At 41.6% G+C, this 11,612-nt stretch overlaps 1 protein-coding gene across 3 annotated transcripts in view; it reads left to right on the top strand.

Annotated features, from left to right (window-relative positions):
* The first annotated feature begins 941 nt into the window (after nt 1–941).
* SULF2 (sulfatase 2) overlaps nt 942–11,612 on the top strand; it is a 151,909-nt gene continuing 141,238 nt past the window's right edge. The window contains exon 1 of one of the 3 annotated variants that reach the window (XM_065691156.1): nt 942–1,126. The gene's annotated coding sequence lies outside the window, so the exon portion shown is untranslated. Of the gene's footprint in view, nt 1,152–1,369; nt 1,466–11,612 lie in introns of those variants that run through there. The other 2 variants (XM_065691157.1, XM_065691159.1) reach the window with 2 other exon arrangements.

Raw genomic sequence — 11,612 nt, 5'->3', positions numbered from 1 at the left:
CATGCTTTCTTAATTTAAAAAGAGAAGTAAAACAGGAACGATGGCTCTGTTTTTGGGGGAAAGTTTATGCTTGCACTGCAAGTGTCTGAACTACCATCATCTGACGTGGAGACAGGGACCCAGAGTAACGGACCCGGCGCATAGGCTGTCCTCATGTTTGTGTAAAAACCTTCAACTTATGAACGTGAAAGGTTAAAACTCACAAACATTACACAGTGAGAGAGACTTTTGACTGTTTTGGAACGGCTTCTCCACAGGAGATGTCCAAGAAGTCTGAAAGCAGCAGATTTTAGCTCTGGCTTATGCCCACTGAGGCAGGATGAGGCCCATTTCTCCGTGCAATACCACCGCCCGCCTCCTGACACCCCATGTGGAGAACCCCCTTTATTAAGTGGGAAGTACGCAAGTTTTACCAGGCCAGGACTTTATCCCCACCAGCCTGAGGAGGATTAGACCCCACAAGCGCTCCCTGTTCCCGGACTGACCCCCCGGTTCCTATCCCCGTCCTTTCCCGCCTCGCTGCCCACCTGGCACTCCTAACGCGGGGCTGCCCGGGGCGGTGCCCAGCGCTCTTCGGGGCACCCCAAGCCGAGCTGCTCTTCCCTCGCCCCTCGACGGGCGGGGGGAGCCGCGGGTGCTGCGCAGGGCCAGGGCAGAGGGTGCGGAGAGGAGAGCGCTGAGGCGAGGGGCGCCAGCCCCGAGGAGGCGACGATCCTGAGGTAAGCGGGGGCGTGGGGGTGGGGACAGCCTCAGCTCTTCAGGGTGCAGAGGGCAAACAGCTCCCTGGGTGCGGGTAAAGCTTCCTCCTGGGTCCCCCCCTCCCCGGCGGGGTGCTTGGGCGGGAGCACCCCGGCGAAGGAGGCGGCAGCGCTCGGAGGAGGCGCCTCGCAACAGATGGTTAAAGCCGGCTCCTGGCCGCGGCCCGCATTGGCCGGCGGCGCGAGGAAGGGCGGGAGGGAGTCGGCCCCGCTCAGGGAAGGCGGCGGCAGCAGCGGCCGGAGCTGCGCGGCCCCGCGGCGGGGAGCGGAGCGCAGAGCAGAGCCGAGCCGCAGCTCTCTCGCTGCCCGCGCCGTGCTGAGGTGACCGGCTGCCCGCCGCGGAGGTCGCCGGCGGCTCCGGGCCACCTGTGAGCTTTCCGCCCGGCGGGTGCTGTGAGTAACACCGCCTCCGAGCGCCGCCGGGCTGGGGCCGCCGCGAGGGTTCTGGCGGTGGGGGCAGGAAGCACGGAGGGATCGACTCCCCGCCGGGGCGTGCGCTTGGGGCGGGGGAGCCGGAGCTGCCGGCTTCTTCTCCGGTTCAACCCGTACAGTACGAGACGGGGAAGGTGTGGGGGGAGACCCTCCCGCAGGCGGGAGGCTGAATCACTGTCGGGGAGATTTTAATCACCTGTAAGTGAGGAAACCCCCGCTCCCAGTTATTCTCCTCCCTTCTCCCCTTTCCAGCTTCGCCGGTGTAGGCGCTTGTGGTGAGTAGTTACCGGTGTTTCGTCCTTGGCGCTTTGAGGAGGGGGAGGCTCAGGTGGGGAGCCGGGATGCGGGGGAAGTGACTCGCCCAAGGTCACGCCGTGAGGCAGTGGCTGAGCTGGGAGATAACGTGCTCTGTGCTGAAAACTTGCGGTTCCTGCTCCTGTGCTGGGCTGTTCAGTTGCGCTGCCAGGCTGCAGGGCTCCAGGCGTAGACGTGGTAGAGTTGTAGGTATGTCTCTAATTAGTTTGTTGGGGTATTTTTTGTTGGTCCCCTTTTAAAGCGTCGTGTATGGGTGTGAAACCGTGCAGAGGTGCAGTGTTTGTGTCATCTCCCTTGCTTTCTCCAACCTGTGAGCATGTGAATAAATGCATTAATGCTTTTCTGTGACTAACGTTAAGTTTAGTAGATTACAAACACAAACTGTTGGTGAAAATATGATGTTTTTTCCTCACTTTTGCCCTGGTGTAAGTAATGTCTTCACGATTAACAGTGAATGTCTTGTCTATCAGACAGTAGTTGTGAAAAACCACTTAGTTGGTCAGGTGTCAACTGCACTTGGAAATTAATCTGCAGTGTAATGGCTTTATGCTTAGTGCATGTGAGAGATGTAAAGTGTGGTGGGCCATGCTTTTAAGAATTTACACACTGGAGTATAATGTGATTAAGAGTTCTCTAAAGGATGCAACTGGAGTAATTGTTTTAGTGCTAGCTATTTGTGTAACAGTTCTCACTCTTTTTCTCTCCAAATGTAATTTTAATGAGTTTACAGAATGATATTTTAATGTAGTTTGTCCCCACTAGTCTCAGTGTTTCTCTCTAGTTTCTCATTATGTGGGAGTAAAACTGACACATGTAAGGATGTTGTTTTGATTAAACATATGAAAGTTCTCGGAGTCAATCCTCTTCATAGGATTTGATTGATTCTTGCATTTCATATTGTGTCCTGCAGCAGTGAAACTTAAAAATTTTACATGTGTTGCTCAAAAACTTAACCAACCCAGTGCTATCGTTCTCAATTGTAACTTAACTGTCTGATTGTTTTTGAGGGGGTGCAGAAGTGGAATATGAGAGAGGTTTAGAAAAATGCTTAGTGTAAATAGGACAGCTTTATTTTTAATCTGTATTGGGGAGCTTAGATGAACTTTTGGCTTTCTTCAGCATAGATCATGGAATTCAAGGAGAGGTTCCTGGTATCATAGGTTTTGATTATTATAGCTGTTCTGTGGTTTGAATACTGAGGGATTTGTATGTGTTTATTTCATTCAGAAAATACAGCGTTATTATCAAAGTATTTAAGGGATTCCCACCACCACCCACCCCCCCCCCCCCCTTTCCCCTTGCTGCTTTACATTCCTTGCGAGGAGTCTTTTTTCAGTCCATTTCTAGATGAAAGTGTTTGCCCTTGTTGTGTAAAACCATCTTGATTAGTTTGGTCTTCGAATATCTTTTTAATTTTTTCCAGAAGGGTAGGAAAATGTCTGTCATTTTTCCACCTGGGTAGCTAATATTATTTCAGTAAACAAAATGTGAAGTTGGAATAGGTTATGCTTTGCTACAGCTCTGTATGCTTTATTCTTAAGAAAGTATGTATTCCACTGCTGTGACTTCGTTTGAAGCATTTCTGTTATGAGGATACCAGGTGAGAAGAATTATCACTGCTTATCTAAAAATAAAGAAGTGCAGGGAGATATACTTGCGGTCAGATTTGCAAATATGGCCGATGTAGGTATCGGAATAAGACCCTCTTCTGTTGCAAATGAAAAGAAGGTGATGGAATAAAAGAAACACTTTTGCTGTGTAATAGCGGATGTGTGTTTTGGAGATGCAAGATTTAATACCTAATATCTCAAAGACCTTGACAACTTCAAAAGGGTGTGAATTTGTTTTATCTTCCCTTAGAAATTGTTTTTAGAAGTAATTAATTTCAGTTCCTGGCAGCTAACTTCTTGCTCTGTAGGTAGCATAGAATGATTAAACTATTGTCCAAATAGTTGTAGCCCCTCAGAGAGAGACAATATTTCTTTTTCTAGCTTTCCATGTCAGCATGCTTCAGCCACCTGAAGATGTAGCCTCACTGTGAATTTGAAAATAGAGTAAAATTAAGATCAAGAACTGCTGGAAACCTATCAGAGAATTTTGGTTAAAGATGTTGGTGAGATTATGCCTCTGTGGAGAATCCTCAGTGCCTTTGCCGGTTTCTAAGTAGAGCAGATAAAACCTGCCTTTCAAATCATCCCTTGCAGTACCCTTGGCAGAATACATTCTCATTTTTATCAATATGTAGAGCCAGTTTCTCAGGCTGGACTGAACATATTGGAAAATGAGATAGAGGCCTACATTTCCAATATAAAAATGGATGTGCTGGTATGCTCTTGTATTTGAGAATTTCTTGTGTTCATTCCAGTACATGCCATGATTTAATTTGAAACCTGAAAAGCTGTAATGAGTGGTTTGTTATTTTTGTTGTCTTGGTTTTGTTTTAGGTTTGTTTTGTTTTCTTCTCCTCTTCTTGCTCCTCCCTTTCCCATCAGAATTGGTCTCTTAAAGACTTGGTTTTTTGTTTAACTTCTGGAAATCGTCTGAATTTCTCACTATTGTTCATTACTTGTTAACTGCCTTTTCTCTGACTGTCCCCACCACTCTACTCCACTGCTTGAGGAGAAATTTTGGAATGATAATGTAAGTTTGTCAAAGGAGGATTTCAGCTAATTATTGTGTGATCTCTGTAGGAAGAGAAAAGATGTGTAATGTTTCTGAATTCCATGAAAATGTTACTTGTCTCAGTACTAGATAAAACTATCCCTTTTTACAAGTACAGATGCTGCAAGTGTAAAGGTCTTCAGAAAGAAGCAACATCCAAAGAAGTGTTGCTTCTGAGGCAGTAAGACGGTCTCAGTAAACAGAAATTTTTATCTTCCCTCTTGTAGTTGTACTTGAATTCTAGTGCTCTTGTAATATGTGAGATGTGTGCTCAGATTGTGCAGCTGCTGTGGGATTCTGTGTGCATGTAATTTTAGCATGCCAGTGTATACAGTAGTCTGAACCACAGTTAAATGCAAACTTCTATATTCTGTGTTAGCATGCTTGTGTATGCACTTGGGTAAGGTGCTTTGTCCTTTTTTTTTCTTTTTTTCATGAATGCAGTAGTTCAACAGTTGAGCCTGAACTCATCCCTGTTCCTGTGTATGTATATACGCATATAGGTAAATATAGGGGTGTGTATTTGAGTTCTTATTTTCCAAATCCTGGTGAGCAAAATTTCCAATTAAAGTGTTTGAAATAATGTCTTCTTTCAATAGTTTGGTTTGGTGCTCAGAATATCGTGATACTGAAGAGAATGAATTAGTGTGAAAGATCCAACAATGCAATCTAGGTAACTTTATTAAGCTGAACCTGTCTGTAAGGCAAAATGAGATTCATAAAGCACACGACTTCTTAGTTTTACAACACCCTCTTTTATGCTTGGAACCTTTCTAACACAGATAGTTCCTACATCAAATGTTTCTACCAACTAAACTTAAGCTGAAGCAACTAAATGATGATTCGATGATGAAGGCATATTGGCACCTGTAGCTTGGTCTTGTTAGAGCAGTGATACTTTTCTTCTGCTTAGAACAATACAGAAGTCTTTTCTAATATCTGCAATGAGCTTATCCTTGGTTTTAGTTTATTATTTTGTATTGTCTAGATTTTCTAGAATTGGCTCATCTTCAATGGTGAAATCAGGATAGCAGCTCACAGTGAGGTTAAGCAGTTTGTGGTGAAAGAGAAGTTTTGATGTGTAAACACTATTACTAATTATCCTTATTTAATGGATTTTTTGAAGAGTGTTAAAACAAAATGTATCTATTGGGCTGCAGAGTTGTCTCTAGTCTGCATATAGTATTCTAAACGAAGGTCATAACTTTGTGGTTATGGGGAAACAACTGTAAATATCATTATCTCGCAAGAAGCAGTATAAATACTGGATGAAGTCTCATTGCTTCAGAAGGACATGTCCAACTTAGAAATAAGCGGCACCTTTTTCAAGTTCCTAAAAAGGAAGCAGTAGAATTGTCTGCACTGTTTGAAGATCTGAGACAGTGATCATGGTAAAAGGCTGAAATTATTGATGCCTGAGGTAGGGACGTACTGTAAACAAGGATTTTGCTGTGATCTGACAATTCTGACCATCTCTGTGACTGAGTTATTGGATATGACTACCATTTAATAGATAGCTTTAATGTGTTTTCTAGTAGTATTTGGGAAAGGAAAATTGTGAATCTTAAAGATGCTGAAATATGTCAGGAGATAATGTTCCTCACAATCTGGAAACTGAGTAATTAAAACTTCTGGCAGGTTTTTGATATAAGCAAGTCCCGACCAATTGACCTGTTATATAGATTTTCTTAGATCTGCTTATGGACTTAATATTCTGGATTCTGTCTTCTCTGTGCTTGAAGTGCTAACAATTATCAAGTTATTTCTGTATCCTTGTCTGCGGTGTTATCCCTGCCTGCTACCCCAGAGTTACTGCCATTCAATGGAGGGCGCGAACACAGGTCAAAAGGTAGAAGTGTGTTTTAGGGTGGCTTTTTTTGTTGTTTGTATAGTTTTAATAGAAGAATCCTAAACCAACATGTTTTGCTTCTGTAACTGTGAAAGGGTAAGAGGATACAGCCTTGGAAGTTGCAGCTCGCTTCTAAGGAAAGTTGAAGTATCAAAACCATAATGCTCAGTGGATACCTAATAACTGAAGTTAAAATCCTTCTTCCACACCAAATACTTAAAGGGACTCATAAAAAGGAAAAGGAAATTAAAAAAAAATATAAAAAAAAAAAAAAAAGAGGGGAGGGGGGATGTGTGTTTAAAATCAGCTGATCTTCACAATGCTTTATCATTCAGTCAGATTTATTTTCCATTGTTCCCTTTTTGTTTTAGTTACAAGTGATAAGTTAATGTTGTATTGTTATAATAGTGTTAATTTTCTACTGGGGTGTGAAGTTACTTTACACAGAGAGTAATAAGGAAATGTATGCATCTTCCCTTTAAATATGACAAAATCCTGTCATCTGAATTTAAATTAATGGGTAGCGAACAAGGTTGTAGTAAATGTCAATATGTGTCTTCTCCAGTAACTGTAAGAAAAATCTTTCTGCATTTTTAGTAAGTCACACCTGCAACCCCAGTGACTTTGGAGAAGAGTGTTGTAAGGAGCGTGAATGCTGTTTTTTCTTAGTACAGTTTAAATGGGTGTTTCAGTACATGGTTGTGTACAGTATCTTCTTCCTTCCCTTTTTATTTAATCTTGGAAAATACCTTTTTAATCCTAAAATCACTTCTGGTGAATCTATTAACATCTAGTTCACATCCCTGAACTTGATTTAGGAAAATAAGTATCAGTTATTGACAAATGCAGTTCCCTTCTGCCGCCTTTATTTTGGGGTACTTTCTACATACAAGTGGGTTTGTGTGTTATAAATTCTGTTTAAAATCCTTATAGTTTAAAAACTTTATAGTCTTCATCAAGTTTTATTTTCCCTTATGCTCCAGTGCCAGCAGCATTTGAAAGGCTTGCAAAAGAATCTGGCTCCTTTATGTCATTCTTTGTCAGAGGAAGTGTGTAGAAGAGTTCAGTGACTTAGAGAAAAATAATACAATTTTGCTCTTAGAAAGCTTATATTCATAGACAATGTGTGAAGACAAATTACAAAATGTAGCTCAGTTGTGCATACAGAAGGAAGAAAAAGGCATAGTTGAGACTGAAGATAACACTGCAATGTATCTTCTGCCATCTCATTCATTGGGTAAATCTTTGGATCTTGCTGTACATGTAGAAATACTACGATGCATTTTTTTTCTGTGATCCATTTGGATTCTTTTCTGACTGCTCCAAATCCCAGCACACAGATAAAAGTGGAGGCAGCTGTAAGAGTGTATGTAAGTGAGCTCCAATTAATGCCTCTAAATCTCTATCAAATGATCTCTTTAGTCACACTTGTCTGATAGTCTAACTACAGAGTCAAAGCAATCTTTAAACATTTTATTGAATTTCCTTGCATGTGATAGATGCGTGGGTTATCTTCTCAATGCTGCCTGCTGGAGAACAGACTTGGAAACAACAGAGCTTTGCTATGATACAAGACCCTGTAGGTTCTGTAGCTGCATGTGCTGTGATATTAATGGTGTTAAATTAGCAATATCAGCGATATTAACTAATTTGTTCATTCAGACTGACTTTTGTTTGGTAAAAGGATCATTAAACATATGAAAACATCCTATGTGCAGTGAAAGGTCTTTGGGCCCTGACAAATAATAAATGAGAAAATTATAGGTTGTAGGAAAATGTAAATATCATTCTTTCGAAATCCGTCCTCTGGCAAGACAGAAATGTTCCCTTTAAGCAATTAAAGATTCATTATGTTCCTTTCTTATCCTTGAAGAATACCGGAGACTATTTTACTTACTTAATGCATATCTTGGTGTCTCTTCCTTTCTTTCAGGCACTGCTGTTGAACTGGGATTTGTCCTGGTTTTGTTGAGCAAGTACTCCAGCAGTGCACTGTAGAAAAGTGCTGTAGCCACAATTAACTTCTTTAATCTTCTGGATAATTTTGAATCTGTCTTGTGATTTTCTTATTAACAGCTTTAGTTCACTTTTTTTTAATCATCTGGTATCCAAGAGATTAAAGTAAGGGCTCATGCATTAAGTCCACTTGCATCAGATGAGTACATCTAATATGAAGTTGCATGTTAACTGATGAATCTATTTACCGTGGTTTTAGGGAAAGGCTTAATCCAGTTTCAGATGAATCTTGTGACTTTCTTACTCTGTAACAATTTGTAGTGTCAGGTTAGAGTGCTAACATTGCCAGCTTCAGGACATTAAAGCTTCAACAATACAATGCATTTGCTTGTTACTTAGTGCAGTTCCTGAGTAAATTTTCTGGCTTCCACATCAATGTTCTCAACGGGGACTGAGAGCTGTACTTAAGCCACTGCTGCTTATCTCATTAAAACTATGTCTGAAGTTGCTGTTCTCTCAAACATTAAAACTAAATTGTGAGTTCATCTGCTCTTATGGTATTGCTGAGTCAAAAAGAACCAGAGAGACTTGATAGTTATCATTTTCATAATGACCAAAATAATTTTCAGCGATTGCAAAACTTTCTGCCAATCTTTACTAGATCAGGTATAAGTAATTAGAAGAAGTTATACTAAATTTTTAAAACTTAAAAATAGCTGAAAGATTTAACTTTTGATTAGCTACCAACAATATCCCTTTCCCTTCCTCTGGATTTGTGAGTAACAGCCCTAGAGGGTTATTAAAGATTTGTAAAAGACCATAAAACAAAGAAAAAATCTAAACCCAAACAAACAACATACAAACAAAACCCAAAATAAACCCCCCAAAACCCACACCCAAATCCGAAACAAAACCAGAAAATTGGACTGATAATTCCATTGACTGAAATGTCCGATACCTGTTTTCTTGACTGTGAAGTCTTGCTAATTCTTTTAGGATATGATTCCCAAGTTATTAAGACTTGTAGTTTGATGTATGCCTATGTAACAAATAGCCAAGAACACTCTGATATGTCTGTGGTTATTTGGATGCAGCTGAGATGTAGCACTCTATATTGAGCTTTGAAAGCCTGATTCAGAAACAAGTGTATTAAGAAAATGTTGTCCAGCACAGCAGAATCATAGAATTGTAGAATAGTTAGGGTTGGAAGGGACCTCAAGATCATCTAGTTCGCACCCCCCTGCCACGGGCAGGGACACCTCACACTAAACCATCCCACACAAGGCTTCATCCAACCTGGCCTTGAACACTGCCAGGGATGGAGCACTCACAGCCTCCCTGGGCAGCCCATTCCAGTGTCTCACCACCCTAACAGGAAAGAATTTCCTCCTTATATCCAATCTAAACTTCCCCTGTTTAAGTTTGAACCCTGTACCCCTTGTCCTGTCACTACAGTCCCTGACGAAGAGACCCTCCCCAGCATCCCTATAGGCCCCCTTCAGGTACTGGAAGGCTGCTCTGAGGTCTCCACGCAGGCTTCTCTTCTCCAGGCTGAACAGCCCCAATTTTCTCAGCCTATCTTCATACGGGAGGTGCTCCAGTCCCTGATCATACTCGTGGCCCTCCTCTGTTTGGACTTGTTCCAACAGTTCCATGTCCTTTTTATGTTGAGGACACCAGAACTGCACACAATGCTCCAGGTGAGGTCTCACAAGAGCAGAGCAGAGGGGCAGGATCACCTCCTTCGTCCTGCTGGTCAAGCTCCTTTTGATGCTGCTCAGGATATGGCTGGCTTTCTGGGCTGCGAGCGCACACTGCAGCTGGCTCATGTTCATTTTCTCATCAACCAGCACCCCCAAGTCCTTCTCTGCAGGGCTGCTCTCAATCTCTTCTTTGCCCAACCTGTAGCTGTGCCTGGGATTGCTCCAACCCAGGTGTAGGACCTTGCACTTGTCATGGTTGAACTTCATGATGGTGGCATCAGCCCACCTCACAAGTGTGTCAAGGTTCCTCTGGATGGCATCCCTTCCCTCCAGCGTATCAACCGGACCACACAGCTTGATGTCATCTTCAAAGTGAAGACTTTGATTTTTTTTTTTTATTATTATTATTTTATTTTTTGGTTAAACAAACACTTGCTGAAATGTGAAAAGGGAGAAGAGGGAATGTGAACAGAGCCTGAATTTACAAGATTTGTGCAGGAAAGTGTTATATGTGCCCCAAGACATTTTGGTACCAGGAGATGGACAGAGCAACTTGGCCTGAAATGAAACGTTTCCCTCATGCAACTCTTTGGCTATATTTCTAGAAATGGAAGATTTGGTTTTCATCCCATATTTTTGGGAGCTGTCAAATATTGGCATTTTTTCCTCTTGATGATCTATCCTGAAAACATAACACAGGAACTCCCTGTGAGGAACCTAAAAGAAAGCAGTAAAATGGTCTATGATCTAAAATAGTTAATAACCCCTTAAGGAAAAACTGAATTAGTCTCCTGGAATTAGATGATAAGCCAAACAGAATTCCTTCTTTATTTAAGACCTAAGACCTTAAGAAAGCCTGTGTACTTTAGTCTTCTTACAAAGTAGGGTGTTGTGTGACTTGTTTCTGGTAATCTTGAGCAGAGGGTCCTTAATAGGCTTAATAGTATGAACTTGGTATTTCGAAGAACAGGAGTAGAGTACCCAGTGAAATTGAGGCTTCTTGTGAAAAATATAAAATTCTGAAGAGAATCAGAAAGGGAGAAGAGCTTTATACACTTCCTTTCTCCTATGGAGCAAAGGTGTAGGTGGGCTGAATTCCAGGGATCCCTTCTTTTTTGGATCACCCTTCTGTGATCAGGTTATGCTTCATTGGATTGCTGAGGTGTAAGTTATACAATGCTCCCACATGGTTATTTGAAAAGTGCAAGTTGCTCGTTAGAATCCCTTCTCACTCTGTCAGTGTTCTGCAGAGTTGTAGTAGTGTATGTTAAGTTTTAAAAGAAATCAATTCCAAGACTTTATCAGATCCTGCTTATTCAAATTTCTGTACAGAATTCTTTGAATAAGTGGTCTTTTGAGTCTTGATATTTGAAGTATCTCTGATGTATGTGTAACTCCTTCAGTTATAGAAGACTTAGGTTTGTGTTTCATACCAAATTGAGTTAGACCTGATCTCTCAATCTTAGAGCGTCACTACCAGGATGAGTATATTGTAGATTCTGTTTTACTTTATCTCTGATCACATGTTCCTGGTACATAATGGAGACGGTGCAGCTATGGTGGCAGAGATGGGTATGACAGAACCACCTGAGATTGGGTTCAACTTCTTGGGTTTACAGTGCTTGATTATTTTCAGGCTGCTTATACTATCACGGAAAGTTACTTTAAAGCTAGCTGAGGCCAAAATTGGCATTGTGATAGGACTAGTAAGACCCTAAAAGTGATATTTGTGGGTAATGTAGTGAGCAGAAGCATTGTGGTGTCTTATATATTAATTATAAAGATGTCTTACGGAAGACCTGCTGATACCAGTCTTACTTCACAGCAAATAAAAATATTAAAGCAGGACTTTAAATTGTTTTTTCTTAATTTCTCTGGTATGATATTAAGGAAAGGGAAATGTGTGTGTACACATATAGAGGAAATCTGCTACAACCT

Source organism: Lathamus discolor, chromosome 11 (assembly GCF_037157495.1).
Source record: "Lathamus discolor isolate bLatDis1 chromosome 11, bLatDis1.hap1, whole genome shotgun sequence".
Taxonomy (NCBI): Eukaryota; Metazoa; Chordata; class Aves; order Psittaciformes; family Psittacidae; genus Lathamus; species Lathamus discolor.
Note: the sequence above shows the minus strand (reverse complement) of the source record. Positions and strands in the feature narration are given on the sequence as shown.